The sequence below is a fragment of the Equus przewalskii genome, chromosome 18 (assembly GCF_037783145.1).
Source record: "Equus przewalskii isolate Varuska chromosome 18, EquPr2, whole genome shotgun sequence".
Taxonomy (NCBI): domain Eukaryota; kingdom Metazoa; phylum Chordata; class Mammalia; order Perissodactyla; family Equidae; genus Equus; species Equus przewalskii.
The window spans coordinates 56,493,983-56,516,528 of NC_091848.1; the positions used below are offsets into that span (position 1 = coordinate 56,493,983).

The 22,546-nt window shown below is 44.7% G+C and overlaps 1 protein-coding gene across 15 annotated transcripts in view; it reads right to left on the reverse strand.

Moving 5' to 3' along the window:
• TMEM45A (transmembrane protein 45A) overlaps positions 1-22,546 on the reverse strand; it is a 77,469-nt gene that overhangs the window by 22,913 nt on the left and 32,010 nt on the right. Inside the window, exon 1 of one of the 15 annotated variants that reach the window (XR_011528988.1) lies at positions 18,549-18,653. The exons of 11 other annotated variants lie outside the window; for them this stretch is intronic. The gene's annotated coding sequence lies outside the window, so the exon portion shown is untranslated. Of the gene's footprint in view, positions 1-1,808; positions 1,963-18,548; positions 18,654-22,546 lie in introns of those variants that run through there. 3 more of the 15 variants (XM_070582078.1, XM_070582082.1, XM_070582075.1) reach the window with 3 other exon arrangements.

The window sequence follows — 22,546 nt, forward strand, 5'->3', positions numbered from 1 at the left end:
ACATAACAGAGCATGTTCGAGAAGTCCCATGAAGACAAACCATGTTCATTTTTTTTAAATTTTTTGGTGAGGAAGATTGGCCTGGAGCTAACACCTGTTGCCAATCTTTCTCTTTTTCTCGAGGAAGATTGTCCCTGAGCTAACATCTATGCCAATCTTCCTCTATTTTGTATGTGGGACACCGCCAGCACAGTATGGCTTGATGAGCGGTGTGTAGGTTTGTGCCTGGTATCTGAATCTGTGAACCTTGGGCCACCCAAGTGGAGCATACACACTTAACCACTATGCCACTAGGCCAGCCCCACAAACCATGTTCTAACATACAGTGCCTCAAGCAAGAGATGTCACAGGAGCCAGAGTTAGAGTCACCGCCAAAAACAGTTATAGGAATAAGAAAAGATGATGGAATGAAATTTCTGTAGGTCAACAATGACGCTCATTTGCCCTCAAGAAATACACAGTCTGATAGAGACCAGTACACAAAGGATTCTAAAGCAATGTGAGGCTTGCATAGAGTGAAATGGGAACAAGGAAGAAGCAACAGGCCAACTCTAACCTGGAGAGCCAGCAGCTGTCATCCTGTCTGTACACAAGTCTGTTTCCCCTCTCAATGTTAAACCCATGGTGAGCAATGGCTGTCGCCCCTCCAACGCAGGGTACCTGGTTAGCACTCAGTAACCAATGAATAATGAGCTCCTCCCTAAAACACTGACCTGGGGGGTAATCGGTACCAGCAACAGCTGGAGGGGTTAATTCAGTGCAGATTCCTGGGCCCCACTTCAGCTCTACTGAGCAGATCATCTGGGGGAGGCCCAGTAGTCTGCATTTTTAACAAGCACTCGCTAGTTGATGTGTATGTATTCTTGAGTTTTGAGAACCAAAGGCTTAGATTCTGTGGGAACAAGCAGAGTGGCACCAAGACACTGAGATTTAAATGTGACTTCCCCATCACGTACTGCAGAGGCCATTTGTTTCCCGTCAGTTCATAAACCCTGACCTGCGTGTTCATACCAGGCTTCAGGTTGGGCAGAGGTGAGGGGCTCAACACCTGTTCCCAGGCCAGAAAGATAACATGGCTCTGTTAGAAGATAATAACCATCCTAGGGTGATGCCATTCTATTTGTTTTATTGTGTTGTAACATCTATTATTAAGATACGATTTTGTTTTCATCTCTTCCACACCCCTGCCTCTTGTTCCCATACCCCTCTCAATCTTTAAATAGCTAGAACCATCCACGTCCTGTGGGCTATTCTTAATCAAGCACCCAGAATGAAAAACAGAACTCCAAACTTGAAAATATGAGACAGGGTGAAGAAATCCAAAGACTTAGGTGTTAAAAGATCAAACTAACAAATAGAAAGCAAGCACAAATGTCATGTTGCATCACCTGCCTGTAACCAACTCTTCAAAGTAAACAGAAACCTGGACTGTTTCTGTTAGTTGTGGTGCACCTAAGGTGGGAAGGAAGCTAGCACTCATGGAGCATCACTACGTGCCAGTAACTTCTCAGGCATCTGCTTTCTTCTCTTTGAGCCAGCTCATGAAAGTATCACTATTTCCAGCGTAAGTATGAGGAAGCTGAAACTCCAAGAGGTTGACTGACCCACTCTAAGTCACAGAGTTGGTCAAGACCAGAGCCAGGATTCTAAGGCGCTTGTATGACTGACTCCAAACCCCATACTGTTCCCCTAGATAAAGGAAAGAGTAGACAGGCTTTGCGAAAGGCCCTGTCACACAGTCTTTGTCAACCACCTTTGAGTGAGTTAAATGCTGTAGGAAAAGGGCTTCTCCTTCTGGGACTTCTTACCATTGAGCAGTCAGCACATGTGAAAGAGGTGAGGCTTTGCACGTAGCCTGAATATTTATTTACCACTATTGTGGTCCAAGTCAGAGTGCACAGGGCTGCCAGCAAAAAGGAAAACTAGGTTGAGCGGTCTGCAGTGACTTCATCTGGCAAAGGTCTAGAGGCAAGAGACGAGTGTCAGTGATGTGGTAAGAACCTAAAGAAGTCATTCTACAGTCCCAAGCATCATGCTTCTTCACAACTCAAGTCAATGGATAATGACTGAGTATTCACAGACAGCTAAGGATCTGCTTCAAGTTATAGGGGACTCCAAGGTGAGCAAGGATATCCAATTCCTATTGCTGCTATAACTCAGTTGGCAAGTGTTCTCCAATTTTAAGTACTCAAATGATTAGACCAGGCCTGCCTAGATAATCTCCAATTAAAACTTTTATATATGAATGGCAAAGTAGCACAGGAGAAGAGGCTCAACATCACTCGTCATTTGGGAAATGCTAATTAACATAACAAATACCAAGGGGACTGGCCCCATAGTTGAGTGGTTGAAGTTCCCCACACTCCACTTCGGACCTACTCCACTCATCAGCCATGCTGATCCACATCCAGAGTAGAGGAAGATTGGCATGGATGTTAGCTCTGGGCTAATCTTCCTCAGCAAAATAAAAAAGTAACAAATACCAATATGCGTCCACTAGAATGGCTAAACTTAAAAAGACTGACAATACCAAGTATTGGCAAGGATGTGGACCACCTGGACCTCTTAGACCTGCAGGTGGGAACACGAAATGGTACAACCCCCTGCAAGCAGTCTGTCATTCTCGTAAGGTTAAACATGCTCTTACCATAGACTCAGCAATCCCACTCCTAGGTATTTACCCAAGAGAAATTAAAATCATGTCCACGCAAAGATTTGTACATTGATGCCCCTAGTAGCTTATTTATAGTAACCAAAATCTGGAAACAACCCAAATGCCCATTAACTAGTGAATGCACGAACAAACTGATACATCTCCTTTAAGTAAAAAGGAACAACTACTGATACAAAAATCTGGATTAATCTCAAAAGCATTATGCTAAGAGAAAGCAACAAGACACAAAAGAGTACATTCTGCATAGTCCCATTTATAAGAAATTCTAGAAAAGACAAAACTGTAGTGATAAGAGAGCAGATCAGTGGTGGTCTGGGGGAAAGGGAAAAGAGATTGCGAGAAGCATGAGGCAAATTTTCAAGGTAATGGAAATATTTTATGTCTAAATTATAATCATAATTACACAACTGTATAGGTTTGTCAAAGTTCATCAAATACTTAAAATTTAGGGGTGATTTTTTCTGCCTGTAAATTATACTTCAATAAAGCTGACTGAAAATGTGGAGCAGACACTCCTTTTGCCCTTCCTTTTTTCCCACAGCCTGGAACAGGATTGTGATGGTTGGAGCTTTGGCAACTATCTTAGGTTATGAGGATAAGGCCCATATTGAAGGGAAGGAGCAGTGAACCTGAAAGAGGCTTATTCCTGACAACTTTGCAGGTCCACCATTCTACCCCTGAACACCCTATTCTTATAACTATTTTATGTGATATGGAAATGGAATTCTATCATGTATAGAAGGAAAATATATATGTATATACGTATATATACATATATTTTTTAAGATTGGCACCTGAGGTGACATCTGTTGCCAATCTTCTGTTTTATTTATTTTTCTTCTTCTCAAAGTCCCCCAGTACATAGTTGTATATTCTAGTTGTGAGTGCCTCTGGCTGTGCTATGTGGGACGCCACCTCAACATGGTTTGATGAGCGGCGCCATGTCTGCGCCCAGGATCCGAACCAGCGAAACCCTGGGCCACCAAAGCAGAGCCTGTGAACCTAACCACTCGGCCACAGGACCGGACCCAAAAGCAAAATATATATAAATCTATTTTGTATAACAGAAAAATCTTAGAACTTCTATACGTCAAAATAATAGCTAACACTTATTGATTGACCAATCTCCATTCAAGTAAGTGCTTTGCTTGTTAACTCCTTTAATCTTCACAAGAAACCTCTGAAGGAGATACTATTCTCACTCTGATTTTACAGATGAAGAAAGTGAGACACAGTTAGAGATGAGCTAAAATGGCCAAGGTCATGGAGGTGATAAGTAAGGGAACTGGGACATACGCAACCCCGGGCCTCTAGCCCCTCTCCCACAACAGTACCACAATAAAGATAAAAGACACATAGAGAACATATTTGCAATAAATGTAACTGACAAAGGCTGAGTAGCTGGAATGTGGTTTTTAATTAGGAATCAGTTAAAAAAAAGAGAAACTGCTCGCCACTGCACTATGGACAAAGAATAAGAGCAGACAATTCAACAACAGACCAAAACTTAATATCCAATAGTCACATGAAAAGATGCTCAATTTCACTAGAAACCAAGAAAAGCTAAATTGAAAGCAGTATTTTTCACCTATTAGACTGGCAAGATTGAAAAGACCTATCTTATCAAGTGTTGGTGAGAGTATGGGGAAGCAGCAACCCTCACGCCCTGCTAGAAGCGTCAGCTGGTGTTGCCACTTTGCCCACTGATTTGGCAGTAGCTAGAAGCGTTGAAAGGGCACATACCCCACAGCCCACCATCCTTGCCTTGTTCCCAGTCTTAGGGAAAAAGCATCCTAGTTTCTCACCATTAAGTATGTTAGCTGTAAGCTTTAGATATTCTGCATCAAATTGAGGAAGTTCCCCTCTATTCCTAGTTTGCTGCTCTTCAGGGGTTTTTTTGGTTTTGTTTTGTTTTATTTTCTCTTAACAAACAAAAAACAAAGACAGGGAATGTGGTTTAGAGCCAGATAACAAAGGACCTTAAATGCCAGGTTAAGAAGTTTAAACTTTATTCTATGGACAATAAGAAACTGAATATTTGAGCAAAGAAGAGATATAACTGAAATGTGCATCAGAACCCTTAAACCATACCACAATATGAGAATCTAGTTTCTATTTAAAGATGTCCACAAAAGGGGATTCGTCCAACTCCTTCAGTAATCCAGTCTAGTGACATACAAATCTCACTTTCTGTTAACCCTGCCTGATAGCCGACTTGAAAGCCCTGGACGTCCCAGGAAAGATGCAGAACACTCATCAGCCTTGAGCTGCTTCCACAAAGACACGACTCCCAAACTCAGTATTCCACTACCCTCTCCCTGCCCGGAAGAGATAGCCCCACGTCACTCTGGTTCAGGGCAGGGGAACAGACACCCAGTGGCCCAGACTTGCTTAGTGAGTAAAGTATAGCCCAAAGGCAGGGACTACACGCGAATCGATGGTGCTGACATATTCTTTTGCATCACCCCTTCCAACAGGGTGCTTCTGCTGTCAGTCTACTGACAGGGACATCTGGATGACTGCTTGGCTTACCTACAGAGAACACCCTGCAGCCAGTTCTCATGGCCATGGCTGCCTGCCCCCCTTTACCCACCTCCTGCATCCTGCTCTTCCCTTCCTTTTCTCCCTTTTGCCCACCACAGCCAATTCTCAGAGGGCAGCAGAGATGTGTCTGGATTCTAAGCAAACTGCCTCCAAAAGCATGAGAACCATCTTGGGAAGAAAAGGCACTTCTGGGTCAGATTCCAAATCTCGGCTGGGTTTGGATTTCTGTGTGAGAAGAGGTGACAGACAGAAGGTCACCAACAGGAGCCCAGAGAGCCAAGAATAAGTAAAAAGGAGATGATTTCCCAGCTAAGGCTAATAAAGCCTGAAGTTCACAGGCTAACAAACTACACAAGCATCCAGTTCTGCCCCCGGCTCAGCTTCACGCTGCTCATGGCCAGGCGTCTTTTCCCCACCAGGCTACTCCACAAAATTCATTCCAGCCTGATTTTCCTCCCAAAACCTATTCTGCTTCTCCACTTCCTCCTTCCCCTCTGCCACCAACACACACATAAACGTGATTTGATCCGGACCCTTTTCCCTTGGGGCACGCTCAGGTGTAGCGCCAGGGTTTGGGCCTCCAGTTTTTTTTCCACTGTATCCATCTAACACACATCCAGCCCTGGAAACACCTGGAATAACTAGCCAATGAACCCCCACCCTGTGGCAGAAGGGTCAGTGTGAGACATCAGAGAAAGGAGGTCATTTTTAACCTGAGAAAGTCTGCCATACCCTAGGAAAGGCTTTTGGCAAATTTCTGGCTTTGTTAAGAGGAAATTCAGTTTTCTTCAGACTAAGTGCTGCCAGGGTTGCTCAGAGATCCGTATAGGAATGATAACTAGTGCTCTCGGCTGCCTGCTCACGCCTTCATTCCCTCCTTCCTCCATCTGTCCATCCATGCTTTCCACCAATATTTATTACACAGCTATAGTGTGCCAGGCATAGTTCTATCCACTGGGGATGTGAGGTCTAGTCTGAAGCCTCATTTCAGCAGCTGCCCAGGTGATTCATAAGCTCTTTAAAGTTTGACAAACACTGGTCTAGGATGGTTTCCCAACAGTGGCACTTCTGACATTTCAGGCTCCATAATTCTTTTTTGTGTGGGCTGTCCTGTGCTTTGCAAGATGTGAAACATCTCTGGTCTCTACCTGCTAGATAATGGCAACACTTTTCTCACAGTTGTGACATCAAAAGTATGTACAGATATTGATAACTATCCCCAAATGGGCAAAATCACACCCCTCTCCCCAGTTAAGGAGGACTGGGTTAGAAGACCCTCGGTCTAACCCCTTTAACATCAAAAGATTCTTTTTTTCTTTTATCCTGGGAAAAAGAGAAATGTAACATATTTGGCTAACTATTGTATCAAAGTCCAACCAAGATTATGTGCAGCTCTTTCAGAAGGATAAAGCACACATTATTGCAACTAAGGGGACAAACAAAACATCATTTGGAAAAATAATGTTTGCAAAATTCCCATGACCTTTCACATAAAAATCTGTCAAGTTTGCTGTTTAATATTACTCCTAAGGACAAAGAAGACCCAGGCATTAAATATAACATAGATGAGGTCAAGGATGTAGCATTGTTTGCTGCCAATTATACTTGGCAATCATATAAAGGTCTATCTAGAAGATCACCCCATTTTGAAAAATGTGGCTGATGTGGGCATAATGCTCTGTGTCCGCCGCACAGGAGACATGGTGGCAAGGGAGGGGAAGACATGTTCAAATCCAGTTTATGAGAAAAGAAAGAAGTCAGGTACGGAGAGGCTGAAAGCAGTGTGCTGCTCTGTGAAGAGTGTGCAATGCTGGCCGAGTAGAGGAGGATGAGGCAGCAGAGCGACCCCTTGCTCTCCCCGTCTCTTGTCAGAAAGTTTCTGTCTCAGTGTATATTTCAATTAATTTTCTTTCTTTGATAGACCCAATCTAGGAAATAACGACTCCTGATTTTGGCAAGTGCCTACGACAAGTAAAGAAGGAGACAAGATAATGTCAGCTGTTGATCGAGAGCCCGGGGCGACGTGAGAGCTCAGGCTCAGCTTGGGGGCGGACAGTGGAGCCCCGGAAGGCAGGGCTGGCCGAGCCAGCCAAGGGTCAAGGCTCAGGCAGGGAGCACCCCTGTGAGGCAGAGGAGGCCGTTGGCCGCTCCTGGCCTCAGATGCAGCCGGTTTTACTGGTTCCATGTCACAGAAGAGGCAGCTGAGCTTACGGAGCTTGGTGACGTGCCTGAAACGCCATAGCTGGTGGGTGGTAGAACGCAGACAAGGAGCCCAAACTTCTGCGGTATGGGTGGACATGGTCTGTCTGGAACACCGGATACCTTGCTCTAGTTTCCTGTTGCTGCTCAGACAAATTACCACAAGTTAAAACAGAAATTTAATGTCTTACAGCTCCGGAGGTCAGAGGTCTGAAATGGGTCTCACTGGAGCGAAATCAAGGTGTCTGCAGGGCCACACTCCCTCTAGAGGCTGTGGGCAACAGTCCCTTTGCTTGTCTCTTGCAGCTTCTAGAGGCCACCTATATTCCTTGGCTCTTCCTTCCATCTTCAAGGCAGCAACGTGGCATCTTCAAACTCCCCCTCTGATGCTGACCTGCCTTCTTCTGTGGCCATGTGTCCTGACTCTGATCCTGCTGCCTCCCTCTTATAAGAACCCTTGTGATTTATTGGGCTGACCCAGATAATCCAGAGTTATCTCCCCACCTCGAGATCCTCAACTTAATCAAATCTTCAAAATCCCTTTGAATATGTCACCCCAAAATACGCCCGTTGGACAAAAAAATTATTTTAAACTGAAAGCAATTAAGAAGTAGCAAATGCAGAAAAAGCTCTCTCTCTCCTCCATTGTTCTGTCTAAAGGCAGGATATAAATTCTCCTGTAACTGGAGACGGAATCTTATCAGCCCAGAGATGGCCGCAGAGGAACCTGCAAACAAACCTTACCCCAGTTTCCTTACATTTTTATATTCCCACAGGTGGCCGCCCTGAGAAGCTTAAACTTCTTTCCTTGGTCCTGTCATTTCTCTACAAACGCATTGTTTTTTATTGAAGATGGTATATAAACCAGAATTCTAAGCCACTGCTTCTAGTCACTTTTTGTTGAGGTTTCTCCAGAATGATGTGCATTGCACATGTTAAAAAAACAAAACAAAACAGTTTTTCTCTTGTTAATCTGTCTTCTTGTTAAAGAGTCCCAGTTGAAAACCTAAGATGGGTGGAAGTCAAGTTTTGCCTTCCCTACACCTGTAAGATAACATATTCTCAACTTCCAGACATCAGGACACGGACATCTTTGGGGGAGCTGTTGTTCAGCTCCCACACCCCCTTAAGAATGTCAGGCAGAAGGAGGACTTCTGACAATCATAAAAACAAAAATTTTTTAAATCACCGACAGACAGAGGGGGAAGAAAATAACAGGAATAGAAGGTTCTGAGTCATTGAGGGAGAGTCAGGGGTCTCGGGTTGTCTGCTTCTCAACCTTGGCTGTACCACAGACCCCCTTGAAGAGCTCATAAAGAACAGCCAATGCCTGGACCCCATTCCCAGCTTCCATTAGTCTGGGTAACCGCAGGCATCAGCATTTTTAATTCCCCACAGGGATCAAGAACCCCAATTCTGGAATCAGACTACTAAGGGGGAGGAAGACAATTCCTCTACCCTCTAGGTCCTTCTGGCTGGCCTAAGAATTAAATTGACATGAGACAGATTGAACAGAAAATCAACAAAGCTTTACAACATGTGTACATGGGGAAAACCCAGGAAAACCAAGCAACTTGCCAGAATGGCTGAGGTCACCACCTTAAATACCATCTTCAGCTAAAGACAAAGGAGGATGTTGGGGGTGGGGGAGTCAGTTATGGGAGATGACCAGAAAAGCACAGTAACAAGAGTAAGGTTATTACGCAGATTTGAGTCCTTGCCTTCCACACTGATGAGTTTCTAGAGATAAGGTCATCCCCCTCTTCCTAGTGCAGAGAGGGAGGCATCTTTACAGATGGCAATTTCCCTCACTAATGTAAATGTCTCTTACAAAGGGTAACTCGTATTTTTCAGAGCTTCTCCTCTGTCTACCGTTTTTAAAAGTAACCAGGTCAAAATAATCTTCATGCCAAAGAGACACATCTTGAGGTGGTAAATTCTTCTCCCCTACACTACTTACATACAGAGGTCAGCTCCACCACCATGTGCTTGACCTGAGGCACATGATTTAACTGTGCCTCAGTTTCTTCTTCTATAACACAAGAATGATGCTATCAACAGAACCAACTTTAAAAGCTGAGGATAAACTGACACGATACAAGGAAAATTCTTGCCACCTAGTAGGCACTGCATAATGTTATAGGTTGTTTTTGCTTTAAATGCCACAAAGCTCTCCAGAGGGGAGTCTTGTTCCTCCTCAGGAGGGAGCCCTCCATGATTTTGGAGTTGAGAGTGTGGAGGGCGGGCCAGGGAGGCACTGCAGGCACACTCTCCCTGCCCTGGCTGGCTGTGGTGGGCTCCAGAAGGGCCCACCCCAATGTGCCGAGGGAAGGGCAGCATTCGGAGCAGAGCTGTGGGTCTCCTCGTGCTCAAGTGCACAAACGTGGGATGAGTGGACAAGAAGAAACAACCAGAAAGGCTGGAGCTGGGGGTGGAAAAGGTGCGGAGGGCTCTGCAGTGAGAGGGATGCCGGGGGCCATCGATAGTGATCACAGCTTAGTGTCTACTAGAGCAGTGCTTCTGTCTGGCTGCCCCTGCAAAATATCTGGGGAGGCACAAAAAATATTTACGATGTCTGGTCCCCATCCCCACCCAGACCAATAAAATCAGAATCTCTGGGGGTGAGGTCTGGGAATCTTTCTTCTTCCCCTTTGGTAAGCTCTCCAGATGATTCTAGTTAGCCGGAGTTGAAACCACGGGGCCCTTCTCTTATTATGTCTGGTGTATAAGCTTAGTCAGCCTGGCCAAGGCAACACTAGGTGAAGGAAGGGAAGGGCGAGTGGGGCCGACCATGAGTGACTGGCTCCTATGATGTGCCAACACACTTTACATGCACCAATTAATTTAATGCTTGTAGTTACTAACCCCACTTTAAAGATAATGATAAAGAAGTGCATCTCATAAGGATTATAGCAATAGTGTCATGACAGACCCAAGATTCAACCCCAAGTCTATGTCCAAAAGGAAGAAAGGAAGAAAAATGACATCTGTTGAGCACACACCCCTCTCGGAGCTATATAGTATTCTTAATTCCACGGGTAATGTTTTCCTGACTATTTTACATTTGACAGGACAGAAACTTGGAAGGTTAACTAACCTGCCCAAGTCAAATAGCTTATAAACGGCATAAGTGGGGTCCTGACTCTAAACTGTCCATCTCTAAACCCCTCTTCTCCTTTCCACCATCTCCATGTCTTGACAGCTAGTTGTAACAACCCTAACAAGGACCATGGACATTTATCAAATGCTGGCTCTCTATAGACACTGGACTGAGACTTTTATAGGCCAAATCCAAGGAAAAATCAAGTAAATTGATTGTGGCATAAAGACAGAAGTTATGGTGTATGGTGTACTGGCAGCATATCCTGGGAAGATCAGAAATGCAGCTTCCTGGGCCGGTTCTGTGGCCGAGTGGTTAAGTTCTCACAGTCCGCTTCGGTGGCCCAGGGTTTCACCGGTTTGGATCCTGGGCATGGACAAGGCACCACTTATCAGGCCATGCTGAGGGCATCCCACACAGCACAACCAGAGGCGCTCACAACTAGAATATACAACTGTGTACTGGAGGGCTTTGGGGAGAAGAAAAATAAAGATTGGCAACAGATGTTAGCTCAGGTGCCAATCGTTGAAAAGACAAAAACCACAGCCAGTTTCCAAAGAAACTATGTTAAAAAAGAAAAAAAAGAAGGAAGAAATGCAGCTTCCCAGGTGCCGCCCCTGGCCTAGGGAGTGAGAATCTGCATTTTCACAAGACCCCCAGTTAACTCGTCGGCACATTAACGTGAAAAGAGACTGCTTTAGATAGTTTTTGTTTTGCTTTTTATCCTTCCTTGTTTGGGTAACCCGTAGGCATGGCCATTTTCCAGCCCTCACAAGGCACCAGTGAGAGACACACAGGGAGGAAGCTGCAGGTTCAGATGATGGCGAGGAGGGCAGGGAGCCCCAAAACACTGTGAACGTGGACTCCCAATGCCCTCAGTGGGAGGTCACTCCTGAAAAAGACAAATCATCCTGAATGTGGGGCCACTTGATGGCCCCAGGAAAACCAGCAATTGAATAAAGCAGATTACCATTCAAACTGGGGGGAGGAGGCTCATCTAATCAGTTGAAGGCCTTAAGAGAAAAGAGTGAGGCGCCCCGAGGAAGAAGTACTTCTGCCTCAGATTGTCTTCCCAATAGAAATTGCAACATCAACTCTTCCCTCGGTTCCAGCCTGCTGGCCTGTCCTACAGATTTCAGAATTGCCAGCCCCCATAATGGTGAGTCAGTTCCTTGAAATAAATCTCTCTCTCCCCCCCCCCCCCGCCACCCTATATATTTATACACACACATACACATCCTTTTGGTTCTGTTTCTCTGGAGAATTCTGACTAATAGAAAATTTATATGAGGGAGGGGAGAAGTGGATGAGAAAACAGATAAAACAAAATTGGCCATGAGTTAGTAACTGTTGAAACTGGGTAATGGGTACATTATACTATTCTCTCTATTTTTGTATCTTCTCGACACTTTCCACTTAAAAAGTTAAGAAGCGGGGGCCAGCCCAGTAGCATAGTGGTTAAGTTCATGCATTTTGCTTCAGTGGCCCAGGGTTCACGGGTTCGGATCCCAGGCACAGACCTACACACTGCTCATCAAGCCAGTGGTGGTGTCCTACATATAAAACAGAGGAAAATCGGGACAGGTCAGCTCAACAACAATCTTCCTCAAGCAAAAAAAAAAAAAAAAAAGTTGGGAAGCATAAAAAGAAATGGAAGAGCCCTGGTTTTTCTGTCACAGGTTTTTCTGATGACTGCACAGCATATCGGAAATCAAGGCGGTCCAGAGAAATCCGAGGCTGTGACCAGAGACTCGCAGGAGAAGTTAAAGCTGGAAGGGCCAGGCCTTGGGGGGTGAGTCTGCCCTGGACCTTGAACTTTCAGGCTGATCAAGACCACACCCTCTCTAGCCCCACAGACCTGCACATCCTTTGCCACAGCACTCTTCTCACACTTTCACTCTCGATCTCTTCTCACCAGCCAGGACCTCCTTTCTCACCAAGCAAAGAGCCTGGGCTCAAAAATGTTTGATGAACAATCAAAGCCGTGCCTACTCTAAGCCAACTCATATGCTACTGACTTCTAGACCTTATTTTCTTCCATTAATTGTTATAGTCAACCACTAACTGCTCTCTATTTTTTTTTAAAGATTGGCCCTGAGCTAACATCTGTTGCCAGTCTTTTTGTTTTTTCCTTCTTCTCCCCAAAGTGCCCCCAGTACATAGTTATAAATCCTAGCTGTGAGTGCCTCTGGTTGTGCTATGTGGGATGCCGCCACAGCATGGCCTGACTAGCGGTGCCATGTCCATGCCCAGGATCCGAACCGGCGAAACCCTGGGCAGCTGAAGCGGAGCGCATGAACTTAATCACTCCGCCATGGAGCCAGCCCCAGCTCCATTTTTAAATTTCTTCGTATCCTCTGATTCCAAATATTCACCCCCCACCAAGCAAACATTTGAGGTCTCACTTTGGAGTGAGGGGAGCAGACATGGCATTCACCATCACAGACCTTTGTAAAATGAACCTTCAAAATCCCACTCCTGGGCAGAACACAAAAGCCCACCCAACAAGTAGTGGGCTTTGCAGTGCTTTCTTTCCAACCTCTTAGCAAGCAAACTCTCTCCAACCCTTAGGAACTGTCGTGAAAACCATTCTTTTATACAGATCTGCCCTGAGGAGACAGAATTTCAATGTGAAGACTCATTCAAATGGGCTGTTTCTTTGGCTTTGTCATAGTATTCTGCATGTTTTTGGAATAAATTCATTGATTTTACAATCATAGGGAAGAAAAATCATAGGATTTTTCTAAGAAAAGAAAATTTTATAAATTTTTTTAAAATGGCCCAATGCCAGCTTTTCTTTTGGATCTGACTTAGAGAGGGTGAGAGAAACTGTGTGAGAAAAAATGAGACAGAGTGAGGCATCTAATCACCAGCCTCCTTTAAATTCAAGTTCAGAAAAGAAAAAGTGGAGAGATTTATACCTCACTGTACTCCAGGAAATCCTCTGACTCCTGTACAGAGAAGGGAGGGGTCCTTCCCTCTGCGGAGGACTGGAATTGGCCACCCCAAAATATGTCTCTTTGGCATGAGGATTATGTTGGGCTGGTTACTTTTAAAATTTGCAGACATGAGAGAAACTCTGAAAAGTAGAAGTTACCTTTGTAAGGGACACTTAAATTTGTAAGGGAAATCTCCATCTGTAAAGGTGTCTCCCTCTCTGTACCAGGAAGAAGGCGGGATGACCTTACCTCTAGAAACGCATCAATACAGAAGGCAAGGACTCAAATCTGCATAATAACCTTACTCTTGTTACTGTGCTTTTCTGGTCATCTCCCATAACTGACCCCACCACCCCCAACATCCTCCTTTGTCTTTAGCTGAAGATGGTATTTAAGGTGGTGACCTCAGCCATTCTGGCTAGTTGCTCAGTTTTCCTGAGTCTCTCCCATGTATACATATTATAAAGCATTGTTTGATTCTTCTCCTGTTATTCTGTCTTGTGTCAATTTAATTCATAGCCCAGCCAGAAGGACCCAGAGTGGGTAGAGGAAATGTCTTCCTCCCCTACACCTCCTACCTCCTCTCCTGTCTCCTGATTTGGCCCTTAAATTCATGGCTTCAGCCAAAGAAAATCTCCACCTTTGCTTCTGCCCTCCCCTCATAGAAGGTCAGGCAAGCAGTTCGCAACAAAATCTCACATAAATGAGAATGAACACACGGAACTCAGAGGGGTGAGTGACTGCTGCCTGGGCTGCTGGGTCCCAGACATGTGTCCATGAAGAACAGCAAGGCTCCCTGAGGAAACCACACATGAGCCCCACAGCCTTTAACAGAGATCTGAAAGGCCCCCAGAAAACGTGTCAGTGAAACCAGCTCAACACAAGGTTGACATAAGGGAAGCCATATCATAGAGAAGAGACCATGTTGTAACTTTGAATGACCTCTGACTAACTAACCCAGCTGGATTTGCACCCTCCAGGAGATCCACCAGCTCTGCAGATTGTATGACGCCCTTCTTGTGCATATACCTCCCAGCTGTGATAAAATGATAACTTTGTTCTTTTGAGTTCCTTAGGAATGTGATGACCCCCAAACAGAGAGTTTATGCTGATAGCCATCATCAACGAAAACTGAAAGATCTGGTGTTGGCACTCCCAGTCTGTAACACCAGAGGGTCAACATTCCTAACCCCTCCCCTATAACCCACTGGCCTATATAACTGCTTCAAGATTCTGTGCCCCGCTTAAGATGGTTCTTTTGGACATTAGTCAGCCATCTTCCCTCTTGCTAGCAAGCTGTAATAAAATATCCTTTCTCAGCCACCATCTTGCCTCTTGATGACTGGCTTTTGTCTCATGGTGAGCAGATCGTGCCCTTTGTGTGGTAACATCAATACCCAGGGCTGACAGTGCCACAAGCATGCCATCCATGTTCTCAGCTCCTGCCCTTCATCCCTTGGCGTCACTTGAACACCTGGAAGTAGTCTTGACACATTTAGCAACAACAACAACAACAAGATGCCCAGTGAAATCCAGAATCTGGATTTCAGATAAACATCAAACAATTTTTAAGCACAAGTATGCCCCATATATTGCATGTGCTATTTGACGGGCTCCCACGTTTTATCTGGCAACCCATGAAAGGATTACCTTGGAGTAAAGAACATTGCAACAGCGCAGAGTGGAGATTTCTTAAGCAACACCACAAAGCGAGTGAAGAAATTGACACTGCAGTGCTGTATGACAATAAGAGGAAAAAACCCAAGAATATTTCTGTCTCCCCAAGAATGAAACCCTTTAGCCAAGGGCTGGCATGTTTCTCTGAGTAAGAGACCTCAACTTGATTAAGTTGTGACTTCTGATTGCATTCATTTAAACGAGGCAGGTGCATTAGGGACTTACTGTGGACTGGGCATCTGCGGAATGCTCCGCTTTCAGTGTCTCATCTTATCCACCCATCCCCAAGGGGCACAAACTACCATTAGCCTCCTGGTATTCACGGAGGAGGAAACTAAGGCTTAGAAAAGACAAATAACTTATTGAAAGGGTTCTCACAGCTGGTTAATGGCAGAGCTGGGATCTGAACCTGGTCCCGCTGACTCTTACTGATAGGCTCTTGCCCTTCCCTGAGAGACTGTGCCACTCAGTGTTTGAAGGACAATGAGGTGCCCAGCATGCCTGGCCCAGAAGACAATGCAAGAGCTGGAGTGGAAATACGCGGAGATGGTTGGAGGGGAGGCTTCAAAGGCTACTCAACGCTGGCTGAAAAGGTTGCCATCCCTGCTGCGGGTGTGCTGTCCTGGAAACTGGGTCACTGTCAGTGGAGGGCAAAGGTAAGGGAGAACAGAGAGAGGCACAGCGGCTCCCGGCAAACTGCTCCTCTGCCAGCGAGAGGAAGCTCGTAAAAGCTTTGAGGCAAGAAGCTGCATGGTCTAAATAGTATCTCAGAAGGTTTAATTTGGCAGTGGTGCACAGAAGATATGAAAGGGAGCAAGAGGCTGGAGGCAAGGAAACTGGTTAAGAAGCTAGTGCAGACACTCGTTTCTGAGATGTTGAGTCTGAATCAGAACAGGGTGGTGGGAACAGGTAAACAGGGACAAACAGGAGCGTCACCCATCATGAAGGGAGACGTGACTGGCTCTGGGGACCTGCAGAGCCAAGGCTGTGGTCCCTGACGGTCTAGGTGACAGACGCTCCCAGAACCCCATCTCTGTACACGCAGGAGGTGCCTGCCTCTTCTGTCCCTCACCAGACCACAAGCTCTGAGGAGTCAGGGAGCCTTCTGTGTCTGCAGCCCCACAGCTTTTCCCCACTGCCAGCCGCGGGCTGGGGGTTTGTTAGACTCAATAAATATTGACTGCGAGTCTGTTTCCTCTGCCTGGAACTCTCTGTTCGCATTTTTGCCTGGAAACTCCATGTAGGAAGGCCCTCTGAGACCCAGCACAGAGAGGCCTCTGTGAGCAGTCGCTCTAAACTGGGGCCTCTGGTTTCCCACCCCACAGAAACTTTTCTTCACAGTATTTATTACAATGGGGAATTTTATACTACTTGTTTTTTAATTTGCTTTTTATTTCCTTCTGTTGTTTTTGTAGTTGTTATTGCTTTTCCACCTTCCCCCCACTAGACTACAAGCTCTGCAAAGTCAGTTTTTCTTTTCACCATTGAGTCCCCGACGGCCAGCAGAGTGCTGTCCCACAGAAATAAAATGCAAGCCACGATAGGTAATTTCAAGTTTCCAGTAGCCACATTTTTAAAAGTAAGAAGAAAAGGGTGAAATTAATTTTAGTGACATATTTAATTTAACCAAATATATCCAAAATGTTATCATTTAAATGTGTGATCCATAGAAAAAGTAATTAATGAGATAGTTTACACTCCTTTTTTTTTCGCGTGTGCTAAGTCTTCAGCTTCTCTATTTCACATTATAGCACATCTCAACTAGAACTAGCCACATGTCAAGCATTCCATAGCCACATGCGGCTAGTGGCTACTGTAATGGACAATACAGATCCTCGCAGGGTGCTTGACATGTATGACTTAATAGAAAGTCAATTCATGAAAAGAGAGGGTGAAAAGAGAAGAAAGAAGGAAAAGAGAGAGAGAAGAAAAGACAGATGGAAAGGAAAGAGAAACTAACATTCGTCAGGTATTTACTATGTTAGATTCTTTCAGATATCAATGAATTATGTGATTTAATTCTCACATCAACCCTGCTGAGGTAAGCATTATGAAAACCATCTTTATCAATGAAGACACTGGTTTGAAGCTGTCATGTAAGTTGCCCAAGATCACAGTTTTCAGTGAAAGAAACAAGATTCTGAAGACAATCTCCCTCACCCAGTTGTGCCACCTCCACACACAGAAGCCATACACAGCAAATCTAGTCAAGCCAGATGGCTATCTGAATCTCTCTCTCCTCCACATGAAACACCCAGGCCTCTATAAAATATCATTTTGAATCTCACCGACACTCTCTTTCCAAAAGTATGATCTGACCATTGCAGGCCAAGATGAGCACCTCCCCTTCCCATTCCAGACATGTTTTAGAGGATCTTTACCTCACTTGCTGCTGTCCACTAGGACTCTGAGAGAACCAAATAAAATGGTGGCATTTGAAGGTCCCCAAATATGCCAAGCTCTTTAACATGCCTCCTTATCTCCATGCAGGTTTCTCACTGCTTGGAACCCTTCCCTCCTTCACCCAATTAACACACATCCTGCATGACTCAGTTTGAGAAAAAGGAAGGAGCAACGAGATCGGAAAATCATCGATTTAGCTGTCATGTCATCTCAGCCAAGGACTCTCTCTGACCCACTTTCCAAGTGCGAGGATCTCCCTTTCTGTGCCCCAAGGCACCCTCTTAGAATTTCCCATGCATACGATGGTTACACATTGGGCAAGGGCTTCCCTTACTGCAAGAACTGACTTTTATCTTTATATTCCCATCACATCCAGCATTTATTGAATGGTTGTTAGACAAGCAGATAAATGAACAAATGGACTGATGAGCATGCTCATAACCCTGTTTAAGAAGCAATACCTGGTACCACACAGTCCAAAGAGTTAAGAGGACCAGAGAACTCACAATATCTGCATGCCTTTCAGACCAGTTCTCAAAGTGTGGATCACGGCAGCCCAAGAAGGTAGCTTCAGAGAGCACCCTGGACACTTCCAGCTATTTCATAAGAAGCAATGTTTTAAGCTATGCTGAAGATGTAACAAATTGGGACTTGTCCCACATTAGCCTCCAGGAGGTCGGGAATACGTGGAAGTTGTGAAATACTTTAGGAAGGTGGTGAGTAGGAAGAATGCTAAGCATCAGAACGTGGCCACAGAGCCAAAGAGCCCAGCACACTGACCTAGAGGGAACAGGGGACATGCAGAGCTGTATCCATCGACCCCCCAAAGGGCAGGTGGTGGCAGACTGCACCGAGCCAAGGGCAAGACCACAGGAACTTAGATCCCCTAACCCACACACCCTGGGCTAGGATGTCTACCCTCTGGGGAATCCTTGAAGGATGTTTATAAATGGGACTCTCAGCTCCACCTGAGCTTGTGATCTGTACTGGATCTTGGACCAAAGCTTCTTACCTTTGATGCAGCTCCCTGGTGGGTACAGTTGTGCCAGAGGAAAATACAAGTTCCCTCAGTCCCAGGAGCAGCCATGTGAGTGTAAGGGGGCCAAGGCCTGTGGAAGCCAGAACCCTGGCCTATTGCCTAGCAATGAGCCCTGACATCTACATAGTGTCATGTTCTGTGTGTACTGTCACATGAAAAATGTTGGGACATGTTGAGTTAGACTACCGGAGATGAATGAGCAGCACCAGAGACTTCTAAAAAGGATTTCATTTTGACAGGGCCAAGTGGACAGAGGGTAGTAGATATGACAGTAGTTGGATCTGGCCCAACAGCCTGGCAGGTTTGCGAGTTCTCAAACTTAAGTACAGGCCAAGGCCAGCCTATTTGTGTGGGCGTTCCTGTGAATTCACAAGGAAGATGGAGCACTTGGGTATTGCACCATTAAAAGTAAATAAATGTCAATAACCCACAAGAGTAAGGCCCAGGGACACTCCTGAAAACCAATCATGTCCGACGAATGACACTTCATTGCCAAATAACCCATGTTTCCGGATGGTGAGCAGAGGTCAGGGGCAGAGTCAGCCCTCCAATCACTGCCTGGCACCTCCCCTCCCCTCTGGCAGGGTATGGCCTGGGGAGGGCTTAGAACTCTTCTGGAATTTCTCATGCGTGCCATCACTACAGCTCATAGACTAGCTGGAAGGGGAGGAGGGTGCTGTCAGGGAGCTGGCCCATCACCCCCTTGCCCAACAGGTACCCACTCTTCTGCCACTGTTTGCCTTTGTCTTGTCATCATAGGTCTGAACTCAAAGGTAGACAGAGCCAGGCAGTTACTTAACTAGAGAAATTCAATGCTACCTGAGAGGGGAATAGGGGTGTCAGAAAGCCCGGCTTCTACTGAACTCCTTCTCAGCCAGAAACAACAAACAAACGCCTCTCCCAACATTACAAAGTTGGTCAGAAACATACTTCACAGTCATGGCAAACGGTTCTGGAGCTGTATTTGGGTCAGGGTGTGGGAGGAGGGGAGGAGCTGAATGTGACAAGGAGGCTCCATCACTCTGAACAGGTGCAGACCAGTCCCACCTGTCAGAGTGGCTCTGGATGGCATTACTCTCCTGTGGCCTGAGTGGGCAGGAGAAGGGCAGACCCAGCTGGCACAAAGTGACGTGGAGTGGTCAGCCCCAAGGGTGGGTGTGTATGTGCTGAAGTTAGCATGGCATTGCAACAGCCTTAGCTGAGAAGAAGCCAACATCCAAGATCCAATTAAGCCCTGCCAGGATGGGGCTCCTACCCAAGCGGGAAAGTAAAGCTAATGCCCACTACACTCAACCTCAGCCAGAGATGCAGACATCACCTGGACTCCATCTGCCCAACACTGCCAGCAGGGAGCCAAGCACATGCTAGAGGAATTTAAGTTCTACTAAATCCCAAATTAGAAGGAAACCAAGGCCTTCGCAGAGCTCCACTCCGTAATCTTTGCTCCCAGCTTCTAAAGGGTTCTTCAACATTGGGAAATGACTGGAAAGCCAATATCATCCTTCCTGAAAGCTAACAAATGTTCACCCACTCACCATCTACCATGGGCCAAGGAAGAATTACAGAGTCTCTTTGATGTGAATCCCACGCTGACACTGCAAAGGTTGTATCCAGGTCGCAGCCTGGCAGTGACACCACGGTGACTTCAAGTTTTTTACTTCCCCTTATTCTTTGGCCTTCTACACAAAGACAGGAAAAGTGAGAGGTTTTCCTTAGTGATGGGATGCTCTTCTCCCACTGTCTTAGGAAATGATGAAGGCACAGGCTGCTGTTGTCCAAAGGGGTGAAGTCAGGTTGACAGCCTGTGTCTGCTTGCTTCTCCATGGGATGCAAGGAGAAGACTAGAACCAGAGGCCCAGCCCCACCACAGCTCAAATCAAGCTGCACAGAGAAGGAGGCTTCTGTGGAGCGTGTGCATCTTGGGGGTGGGTGGGGGAGGAATAGCGGTGATTATGTAAAAAGGCATTGCAGGTAAAACTACAAAAGGCAGAAAAAAGAGCAGAAGACAAAAATAAGGACAAAGAACAAGGGCAATGAATAGAAAACGGTAACAAACATGGTAGATATTAATCCAGCTATATCAATAATCACTTTAAATGTCAATGGTCTAAATGCACCAATTAAAAGACAAGATTATCAGAGTGGATCAAAAAACAAAGGACCCAACTATATGTAATCTACAAGAATCCCGCTTTAAATATAAAGACACATCTGGATTAAAAGGGATGGAGAAAATTATAATGCCAACAGCAATCAAAAGAGACCAGGAGTAGCTATACTAATTTCAGACAGAGCAGACTTCAGAGCAAGAAAAGTTATCAGGAATAAGGAGGGGCATTGCATAATGATAAAATGGTCAGTTCTCCAAGAAGACATAAAAATGTTTAACAACAGAGTGTCAAAATACATGAGGCAAAAACTGATACCACTGCAAGGAGAAATACATGAATCCACTACTCTAGTTGGAGACTTTAATACCCTCTACCAGAAATGGACAGATCCAGCAGGCAGAAATCAGTAAGGACCTATTTGAACTAACAGCACCATCAATCAACTGGATATAATTGACATCAATAAACTACTTCATCCAACAACAGCAGAATACATATTCTTCTCAAGCTCAAATGAAACAATCACCAAGATAAGTCACATTCTGGGCCATAAAACACACTCTAAAAAATTTAAAAGAATAGAAATCATATTATATCCTCTCAGATCACAATGGAATTTAACTAGAAATCAATAACATAAAGATAGCTGGGAAATCCCAAAATACATAGAGATTAAACAACACACTTCTAAATAACACATGGGACAAGGAAAAAAACTCAAAAGAAATTTTTAAATATTCTGAGTTAAATGAAAATGCAACTTACCAAAACTTGTGTAATGCAGCTAAACTAGTGCTTAGTGGGAAGTTTATAACATTGAATGCATGTATTAAAAAAGAAGAAAGAGGGGCTGGCCCCATGGCTGAATGGTTAAGTTCGTGCGCTTCGCTGCAGGCGGCCCAGTGTTTCATCGGTTCGATTCCTGGCTGTGGACATGGCACTGCTCATCAAGCCATGCTGAGGTGGCGTCCTACATGCCACAATTAGAAGGACCCACAGCTAAGAATATACAACTATGTACCAGGGGGCTTTGTGGAGAAAAAGGAAAAAAATAAAATCTTTAAAAAAAAAAAAAGAAGAAAGATCTAAAATGAATAATCTAAGCTTCTACCATAAGAAACTAGAAAGAGAAGAACCAATTAAATCCAAAGTAAGCAGAAGAAAAGAAATAATAAGAATTAGTGCATAAATGAAATTGAAAACAGGAAATCAATAGAGAAAATCAACAGAGTCAAAAGTTGGTTCTTTGAAAGGAACAATAAAATTGATAAGCCTCTAGCCAAGCTAACTAAGGGAAAAAAAAGAAGACACAGACTACTAACACCAAAAATGAAAGTGGCAACATCACTACAGATCTCATGAAAGTTAAAAGGATAACAAAGGAACTCTATGAACAACTCTATACCGACAAATTGGATAACTTAGATGAAATGGACCAATTTCTTGAAGGACACAATCTGCCAAAACTCACACAAGAAGATATAGACAATCTGAATAGGCTTATATCTATTAAGAAGTTGAATAAATAATTAATAACCTACCAAAACAGAAAGCCTCAGGTCCAAATAGACTCTCTGGTGAATTCTACCAAACATTTAAGGAGAAATTATATCAATTCTCTATAATCTCTTCCAGAAGATAGAAGCAAAGAGAGTACTTCCTAACTTATTCTATAAAGTCAGCATTCTCCTAACACCAAAACCAGAAAAAGACATTACAGGAAAACAAAATTCAGACCAATATATCTCATAAACACAGATGCAAAACTCTTCAGCAAAACATTAGCAAATCAAATCAAACAATGTATAAAAACAATTATACACCACAACGAAGTGGGATTTATCCCAGGTGTGCAAAGCT